Below are 10,666 nucleotides of genomic sequence, written 5' to 3' on the forward strand. Positions count from 1 at the left end.
CTACGTTTGAGGAGATGGAGCTCAATTCAGACTATTATTTCTCTGCTCGCTTTCCCAGTTCTGTGTCCTATGTACCCATTCTGTCTCTCACATAGTCCCCAGTTTCCCAACATGCACGGTGGTAGAATCAGGCTAGAATCTACTTCCTAGGGATACCCTCAGGTGTCTATGCATGATATTTATAATGCGTGTGGACTGGTATCCAGTTAACCTGAGGCGCCAATTGAAGGATGGAAGACTGACAAGAAGGGGTGGGATGTGGCATGGAGTACCACTTGAAAGTGGCCTGGGTTCCAACAATGTAATATTACAATGGTCACTTTCCCTCTGGCCTCATTTAAATGGGGGCCCCATCATGGGGTGGAAATGTTCCAAGATGAAGAAATGGTTATCTTCTGTCCTAAAACTTCCAGCTTGTTTCCTATTAAATTTAGAATGAGACACTGTTGCCTCATTAGAGTCTCTGAGGGCCACAGCCTTCACGATGGCTCCCAGCGATCCAAACCTGTGACATATGTATCCCTGTGTAAACCTGAGGTGTTTAGTGACTGGCTTCTTACCAATAAGATACAGCACAGAACTATGGCATGTCACATCTAAGTTCCAATTAGAACTATGGTTAGTGTTAAGATTAGTTTTAGGGTTAGATTTAGGGGTAGGATTTAGGGTGAGGGTTGGGGTAGTATTAATCATTAGGGTTAAGGTTAGGGTTAGTGTTAGGGTTAGGTTAGGAATAGGGTTAGGGCTATGATGAGTGTTAGGCTGAGGGTTTAGGGTTAGGGTTTAGGATTTAGGGTTAAGGTTTAGGGTTAGGGTTTAGGGTTAGGGTTAGGGTTAAGGATTGGGTTCTGATTCGGGTCAGGTTAGAGTCAGGTTAGGTTTCTGGTAAGGGTCGACTAGTTTTCGGGTTAGGATTTGAATTAGGTTTTCCAGTTTGGGTTAGGGAACCAGTCCGGATTCATGTTAGGCTTAGTTTTGGGTCAAGGATCCAGTTCAGTTTGGATTAGGGGTTAGGAGTTAGGTTAGGGTTTGTGTTCAGGGTAAGGTTAGGGTCCAGGTTAGGGTTTAGGGTTAGGGTTTGGGTTCAGGTTGTGTTAGGTTTGGGATAAGGTTCTAGTTCGGGTTCAGGTAGGGGTTAGATTTCGTGTTAGTGTTTGTGTTCAGGTTGGTTTGTGTTCAGGTTCAGGGTGAGTTTGGGTTAGAGGTTAGCATTAGGGTTTGCTTTCATGTTCGGGTTATAGACCCAATATGCTGCTCCCTTGAGCTCATTTATATCTTCAAGGAAGCCCCCAAATGAAGCCATCCCTATGGAAATCCAGATATCTATGAGATCTGGTTCTCTGAAAGTCACTCCCCAGCCACAAGTCATGAAGTCTCCCAATGTGCTCAGTGGAGTCATCAAAGTTCTCCTCCTGGATCCATACACATTCAACGTTTTCCTTGTCCTTTTACAAAAAAAAATTAAGGATATTTATTAACTTGTTGGAGAGAGAGAGAGAATTGATAGTTAATAGTCTAAACCTTCAGCTTTATTAGTCTTTTTTAGGGCTTCCTTGACTTTTCTTGGCCATTTACATATCCATATGAGTTTTATTTATTTTTTATTTTTTCCATAGGAGTTTTAGAATTAAAACATGCTGGGGTTTTGATTGTGACAATATTGAATCTGTAGATTAATTTTGGGGCAATTTATGTCTTTACCGTATTAAATCTTAATGTCTGTAAGCAGGGTGAGCAGCAAATGGGAGAGGAGGAGCAGCATCCCCACAGAGCTGGGAGCCCAATATAGGGCTCAAACACAAGACCTGAGATCGTTACGTTACCTGACCAGGAGGCAGAGACCAAACTGACTGAGCTGCCCAGTGTCCCTATTGATTTTATTGTTCATTCTAATGGGCAACATGTGTGTGGATCATTCATCCCATGCAGAAGCCATGAATATGTCACATCTAACCAACCATAAACATGCCTGCCTACGATGTGTATGTTATTCGCTGTCTGACACTCTGATTAGACTTGGGACACTGTATCTACTGTATTTCTTCAAAGATCTTAGTGACTAAAAATGTGTCTGCAATAGTAGATGCTTAATCTATATTAATGTATGAAGGAATCCCAACCAGAACTTTTGATATACTGAGTGGAAGTTGAGCTGCTCTGGCTTCCCTCAGTGACCTCTACTCTGGGCACATAAATGACAAGTAGCAGGACCAATTAGATGGAATCTCAGAAGTCTGCAAACAGGTAAACTGCCTGCTTTCCATGTGCTTCTCTAACCCCAGGGTGCCACAGGCCCATGAGGGTTGATATGAAGAGCTTCTTCACTGGGGAGAGAGAACTCCTAACCATGAAGATGCACAGCAGCCCTTTATACAGAGCCAGGAACCAGATAGGTTTGTGCAATGTTTTCACCAAGAATTTCCCACAGTACCCCAGTGAGGTTCATCCTCTTACCACAGTACTTTTCAGAGGAGGAAACTGGAAGCTCAGAGAGGTGACATTCCCAAAACATACTGGTAGTAAAGGCGAGGAACACAACTGTGCTGAGAATGGGGTAGTCACTCCCCTATAGAACTGCTGGCCCAGAACCTGTTGGACTTTGGTGAACACCTGGTAGACACATGAAATGATTGGGTTGATTGAGAGGTTTCTCTTCTTAAAGGATGTTACCATGGATTATACAAAATTATCCATTCTGGCTTCCTTGAGCATTAGCATGGTCTAGGCCTCACCCGGGACAGGGTTGATTCCTATTTACACCAGAGACACAAAGACACTGTGTCAGCATTAGAACAAAAAATCAGTAAAAGACCAGGGTCTGGCCTTCAGACCAGAGACCCTAATCCACTCTGGAAGTTGCGCAAGAGAAAAACTTCAGTGCGCACACAAAAAAGGTACTAGGCTTCAAAGTAAAATTTGTTTAAGGGGGGACATGTTAAATCATTGGTAACATCAAAACATTTTGTTCACTGAGCAAAAAAAAAAAAAAACCATTTCTACCTACTAAGAGCTTTTACAGGACAAGTATTCATTGAATCATCAGGAAACAACCCCACTGCACATAGAACACAGAGGGTTAGAACACAAATCCTACTCAAGATCAAATATGTTGAGCCAGGGGAGGAGGCAAGATGGCAGAAGAGTAGGCTCCCCATATCACCTGTCCCCACCAAATTACCTAGATAACTTTGTTTGTTTATTTATTTATTTATTTATTTATTTATTTATTTATTTATTTATTTATTATTTATTGTTTATTGTTATTTATTTATTTATTTATTTATTTATTTATTTATTTATTTATTTATTTATTTATGATAGACATAAAGAGAGAGAGAATGGCAGAGAAACAGGAGGACGGAGAAGCAGCTCCATGCCAAAGCCGAATATGGGACTCGATCCCGAGATTCCATGATCGTGTCCTGGGAGAAAGGCAGGTGATAAACCAATGAGCCACCCAGGAATCCCCTCCTAGATAACATTCTTTTTTTTAATAACTTAATTTTTTATTGGTCTTCAATTTACCAACATACAGAATCACACCCAGTGCTCATCCCGTCAGGTGCCCACCTCAGTGCCCATCACCCATTAATGCCCACCCCCACCCTCCTCCCCTTCCACTACCCCTAGTTCATTTCCCAGAGTTAGCAGTTTTATGTTTTGTCTCCCTTTCTGATATTCCCACACATTACTTCTCCCTTCCTTTATATTCCCTTTCACTATTATTTATATTCCCAAATGAATGAGAACATACACTGCTTGACCTTCTCCGATTGACTTACTTCACTCAGCATAATACCCTCCAGTTCCATCCATGTTGAAGCAAATGGTGGGTATTTGACGTTTCTAATGGCTGAGTAATATTCCATTGTATACATAAACCACATCTTCTTTATTCATTCATCTTTCAATGGACAATGAGGCTCCTTCCAGTTTGGCTATTGTGGACATTGTTGCTAGAAACATTGGGGGGCAGGTGTCCCGGCGTTTCATTGCATCTGAATATTTGGGGTAAATCCCCAACAGTGCAATTGCTGGGACATAGGGCAGGTCTATTTTTAACTCTTGAGGAACCTCCACACAGTTTTCCAGACTGGCTGCACCAGTTCACATTCCCACCAACAGTATAAGAGGGTTCCCTTTTCTCTGCATCCTCTCCAACATTTGTGGTTTCCTGCCTTGTTAATTTTCCCCATTTTCACTGGTATGAGGTGGTATCTCATTGTTTTGATTTGTATTTCCCTACAGCAACTGATGCAGAGAATTTTCTCATGTGCATGTTGGTCATGTCTATGTCTTCCTCTGTGAGATATCTCTTCATGTCTTTTGACCATATCAAGATTGGATTGTTTGTTTCTTTGGTGTTGAGTCTAATAAGTTCTTTATAGATCTTGGAAACTAGCCCTTGATCTGATGCATCATTTGCAAATAAATTCTCCCATTCTGTAGGTTGTCTTTTAGTTTTGTTGACTGTGTCCTTTGCTGTGCAAAAGCTTCTTATCTTGATGAAGTCCCAATAGTTCATTTTTGCTTTTGTTTCCTTTGCCTTCATGGGAGTATCTTGCAGGAAGTTACTGTGGCCGAGTTCAAAAAGGGTGTAGCCTGTGTTCTCCTCTAGGATTTTGATGGAAAGTTGTCTCACATTTAGATCTTTCATTCATTTTGAGTTTATCTTTGTGTACGGTGAAAGATAATGGTCTAGTTTTATTCTTCTGCATGTGGATGTCCAATTTTCCCAGCACCATTTATTGAAGAGACTGTCTTCTTCCAAAGGATAGTCTTTCCTCCATTATCAAATATTAGTGGACCATAAAGTTCAGGGTCCACTTTTGGGTTCTCTATTCTGTTCCATTGATCTTTGTGTCTGTTATTGTGCCAGTACCACACTGTCTTGATGACCACAGCTTTGTAGTACAACCTGAAATCTGGCATTGTGATGCCTCCAGATATGGTTTTCTTTTTTAAAATTCCCCTGGCTATTTGGGGTCTTTTCTGATTCCACACAAATCTTAAAATAATTTGTTCTAACTCTCTGAAGAAAGTCCATGGATTTTGATAGGGATTGCATTATTATTGGCATATAGATGTTCATAATATGTTTTTAAAATAGTTTGTATTTCCTTGGTGTTGGTAGTGATCTCTCCTTTCTCATTCATGATTTTATTAATTTGAGTCTTTTCTCTCTTCTTTATAATAAGGTTAGCTAATGGTTTATCTATCTTATTAATTCTTTCATGAACCAACTCCTGGTTCTGTTGATCTGTTCCACAGTTCTTCTGGTCCGATTTTATTGAGTTCTGCTCAAATCTTAATTAAATCTCTTCTTCTGCTGGGTGTAGGGTTCATCTGCTGTTTTCTCTCGAGCTCCTTTATGTGTAAGGTTAAATTTTGTATTTGAGTTCTTTCCAGGTTTGAATGGATGCTTGTATTGCGATGTATTTCCCCCTTAGGACTGCTTTTGCTGCATCCCAAAGATTTTGAACAGTTGTATCTTCATTCTTATTAGTTTCCATGAATCTTTTTTAAATCTTCCTAATTTCCTGGTTGAGCCTTTCATCTTATAGCAGGATGGTCCTTAACCTCCACGAGTTTGAGGTCCTTCCAAACTTCTTGTTGTGATTTAGTTCTAATTTCAAGGCCTTATGTCCTGAGAATATGCAGGGGATGACCCCAATTTTTTGGTATCAGTTCAGACCCAATTTGTGACCCAGCATGTGGTTTATTCTGGAGAAAGTTCCATGTGCACTTGAGAAGAATGTGTATTCAGTTGAGTTTGGATGTAAAGTTCTGTAGATATCTGTGTAATCTATCTGGTCCAGTGTATCATTTAGAGCTCTCGTTTCTTTGGAGATGTTGTACTTAGAAGACCTATAGTGTATAGAAAGAGCTAGATTGAAGTCACCAAGTATAAGTGTATTATTATCTAAGTATTTCTTCATTTTGGTTAATAATTGGTTTAAATATGTGGTAGCTCCCACATTCGGGGCATATATATTGAGGATTGTTAAGTCTTCTTGTTGGATATATACTTTAAGTATGATATAGTGTCCCTCCTCATCTCTCACTACAGTCTTCGGGGTAAATTTTAGTTTATCTGATATAAGGATGCCTACCCCTGCTTTCTTTTGAGGACCATTTGAATGGGACATGGTTCTCCAACCTATTATTTTCAGGCTGTAGGTGTCCTTCTGTCTAAAATGAGTCTCTTGGGATCCCTGGGTGGTGCAGCGGTTTAGCGCCTGCCTTTGGCCCAGGGCGTGATCCTGGAGACCCGGGATCGAATCCCACATCGGGCTCCCAGTGCATGGAGCCTGCTTCTCCCTCTGCCTGTGTCTCTGCCTCTGTCTCTCTCTCTCTCTGTGTGACTATCATAAATAAATTAAAAAAATAAAAAATAAATAAAATGAGTCTCTTGTAGACAGCAAATAGATGGGTACTGCTTATTCATCCAGTCTGAACCCCTGCGTCTTTTGATTGAGCCATTAAGCCCATTCACATTCAGAGTTACTATTGACAGAAATGAGTTTAGTGTCATCATGATATCTATTCAGTCCTTGTTTTTGTGGATTGTTCCACTGAACTTCTTCTTAAAGGGGAATTTTAAGATTCCCCATTAAAATTTCTTGCAGAGCTGGTTTGGAGGTCACATATTCTTTCAGGTCCTGCCTGTCTTGGAAGCTCTTTATCTCTCCTTCCATTTTTAGTGAGAGCCTTGCTGGATAAAGTATTCTTGGTTGCATGTTTTTCTCATTTAGGACCCTGAATATATCCTGCCAGCCTTTTCCGGCCTGCCAGGTCCCTGTGGAGAAGTCTGCTGTTACCCTAATATTCCTCCCCATAAAAGTCAGGGATTTCTTGTCTTTGCAGATTTAAATATCTTCTCTTTATCTTTGGAATTTGCAAGGTTCACTATTAAATGTCGAGGTGTTGAACAGTTTTTATTGATTTTAGCGGGGGAGATCTCTACTTCCTGGATCTGAATGCCTTTTCCCTTCCCAGATTAGGAAAGTTTTCAGCTGTGATTAGTTCAAGTATGTGTTCTGGCCCTCTGTCCATTGGGTGCCCTCGGGAACTCCAATGAAATGTAGGTTTTTCTTCCTCGGGTTGTCTTTTATTTCCCTTAATCTGCCTATGGTCTTTAATTGTCTGTCTCTATTTTCCTCAATTTTCCTCTTTGCCCTCAACTTCTATTCTATGTCACTCACTCATTCTTACACGTCGTTAACCCTCGTCATTAAGACTTCTAGTTTGGATTGCATCTCATTCAATTGATTTTTAATTTCTGCCTGATTAGCTCTAAATTCTGCAGTCATGAAGTCTCTTGAGTCCTTTATGCTTTTTTCTAGAGCTATCAGTCGCTGTATAATAGTGCTTCTGAATTGGCTTTCTGACATTGAATTGTAATCCAGATTTTGTAACTCTGTGGGAGACAGGACTGTTTCTGATTCTTTCTTTTGAGGTGAGGTTTTCCTTCTAGTCATTTTGCTCAGTGCAGAGTGGCCAAAAACAAGTTTTATTGGGAAAAGGAGAAAAAGAGAGGAGAGAAAGAAGGAAAGAAAAGAGAAAAAGAAAAAGAAAAAAGGAAGAACAAAAGGAAAAAAGAGAAGAAAAAGAGTCAGAAAAAGAAAGAAAGGGAAAAAGGGGGGGAAGCAATCAGAAATAAAAAAAAAACACGGGGGAGTATCTTCTGTTTGTATACCTTAAGACCCTTGACTTCCTCTGGAACTTCTCCCTCTAACTGGTCTTCTGGGGGAGTGGCCTGTTGTGCTGGTTTTCAGGTGTTAGCACTTGGGGGAGCTGCTCTGCCCCCTGCCTGATGCAGGGCTTAGTGGGAGTTTTTTACCCCGTGAGGCCCCAGGAGGAACAACCCCAGTGGCAGTGGCCAGCTCTGGAAACCTGAATTCAGCCCCCTCAGTAACTCTGGAGCTCTCGGTCTGCAGGGCCAGGAGGCTCTGGGGCAGGGCCACTGATCTGCTTAGCTCAGGGCAGGAGCGTCCTTGCTGTCCTGGGCCCTCCTGGCCTGTGCATGTCCTGGGGGAGGCCGGATCCTGGGCTGTGTCCCAGCGCCCTGTTCTCCGGGGCCTGCACTGTTGGGTTCGCACTCCCGGCCACGCAGCCGCCTCTCCGCAGAGCCACCACCCGAGCCTCTCTGAGCTGCTCCTGGCCGCGCAGCCGCCTCTCTGTGGAGCCACCACTGGAGTCCCTCCAACCTGCTCCCAGAGCCGTGCAGCCCCCTCTGTATGGAGCCTCTTTCTCTGCCCGAGCCCCTCCAAGCTGCTCCCAGGTCAATGTGTGCGTGCTGTAGCCTTTAGGCAGCTGGGTGCACTCTCCTGGGCATGCAGGTGTCTGTTGGTGTCCCAGGGAGCCTGAGGTCATCCCTGCCCTCCTGGGGTCCTGTTCTAACTCCCTGCGGGCGCCTTTCCGCCGGGAATTTGGTGCTGCTCCTGCCTCCCTGGGACGGAGCTCTCCTGTCCTGGGGGCACTTGCCCCAGCCTTAGCCCAGCTCCTCGCAAGGCTCCTCCCCCTTGGAGAGCTTTTGTTTCTTTATTTCATTTTCCCCGTCTTCCTACCTTGATAGAAGCGTGAACTCTTCTCACTGTAACATTTCAGCTGTTCTCTCTTTAAATCTCAGGCCAAATTTGTAGATTTTCAGAATGATTTGAAGGTTATCTAGGTAATTTGGTGGAGACAGGTGATTTGGGGACCCTACTCTTCCACCATCTTGCCCCTCCTCCCCTAGATAACTTTCAAATCATCCTGAAAACCCATGAATTTGGTCTGAGATTTAAAGAGAGAACAGCTAGAATGCTAAAGTGAGAAGACTTTGTGCTTTTATCAAGGTAGGGAGATGGAAAAAAATAAATATAAAAGCATCCAAGGGGAAAGGCCCCCTCGAGGGGCTGGCCTGCCTAAGGCCATGCCGTGAGTGCCCCCTGGACAGGAAAGCCCTGACCTGGAGAAGCAGGAGCTTCATCAATCCTCCTGGGCTGAAAGGTACTTGCTAAGAGTTGAAGATTCCAGGGAGTTGGAGCAAGATCCAAGGAGGGTCAGGGATGCTCTCAGAATCCGAGGGATACTAACAGAGGACCTGCATCCCGGGAAGAGAGCACCACACACTGTGGCCAAGCTCCTAAAAAGGCTGCAGTGCTGGCCCAGCAGGGTCAGGGAGCAGCGTGGGCAGTGGCTCCGGTGGTGGCTACACGTGGAAGGGGCTGCATGGCCACAGGAGCACAATTCCAGTGACACAGGCCCCGGATCCCAGGAGGCTGGGGGACACAGCACAAGATCCTGTGCTCCCTCTGGAACAGGCAGAGGCCAGGAGGACTCAGGACAGCAAGATGCTCTTGCCGCTGGTTGGCCCAGAGCTGTACAGATTGTTGGCCCCTGCTCCCAGAACATCCAGGCCCCTGTGGGCTGGGACTTGTGGTGGTTAATATGGGAGCTGCCTCAAGAGCTGGAGAGCTGGCCACTGCCACTGTTGTTCCTCCTGGAGCCTCACAGGATAAACAACCCCTACTGAGCCTCACAGTGGCTTTACAGGATAAACAGGATAAACAACTCTCACTGAACCATACACCAGACAGGAGGCTGAGCAGCTCCCTCAGGTGCACACACCTGAGAAACAGTACAGCAGGACGCTCCCCCAAAGACCAGCTAGAAGGACAGGGGAAAAGCAAATTATTGATGAAGCAGCACTGGAAAGTTCCAGGGGAAGTCGAGGGATTTACAGTATATAAAATCAGATACTCCCCCTGTTTTTAGTTCTCCATTTGCTCCCCCCCTCCACTTTTTTATTCATTTTCTTCTCTTTTATTTTCTTCTCTTTTCACTTCTCTTTTTTTCTCCTTTTTCCAATACAATTTTTTGGCCACTTTGGACTGAGAAAAATGACTAGAAGGAAAAACTCATTTCAAAAGAAAGAGTCAGAAACAGTCCTCTCTCCCAGAGTTATAAAATTTGGATTACAATTAAATGTCAGAAAGACAATACAGAAACACTATTATAAACCTACTGGTGTCTCTAGAAAAAAGTATAAAGGACTCAAGAGACTTCATGACTGCAGAATTTACATCAAATCAGGTAGAAATTAAAAATCAATTAAATGTGATGCAATCCAAAATGGAGGCCCTAACGACGAGGGTTAATGAGGTAGAAGAATGAGTGAGTGACATAGAAGACCAGTTGATGGCAAAGAGAGAAACTGAGGAAAAAGAGACAAAACATCATGAGGATAGGGTAGGGGAAATAAATGACAGCCTCAGAAGGAAAAACCTATGGTTAATTGGGGTTCCCGAGGGTGCTGAAAGGCACAGAGGTCCAGAATATGTATTTGAATCAATCATAGCTGAGAACTTCCCTAACTTGGGAAGGGAAAGAACCATTCAGATCCAGGAGATAGATTCCCCCATAAATTCAATAAAAACTGCTCAACACCTAGACATGTAATAGGGAAACTTGCAAAATCCAAAAATAAAGAGAAGATCCTTAAAGCAGTAGGAGACAAGAGATCCCTAACTGTTATGGGGAGAAGTATAAGGGTAACAGAAGACCTCTCCACAGACAACTGGCAGGCCAGAAAGGGATAGCAGCTTACATTCAGGGTCCTAAATGAGAACTTACACCCAAGAATACTCTATCCAGCAAGGCTCTCATTCAGAATAGAAGG

Source organism: Canis aureus, chromosome Y, assembly GCF_053574225.1.
Source record: "Canis aureus isolate CA01 chromosome Y, VMU_Caureus_v.1.0, whole genome shotgun sequence".
NCBI lineage: Eukaryota > Metazoa > Chordata > Mammalia > Carnivora > Canidae > Canis > Canis aureus.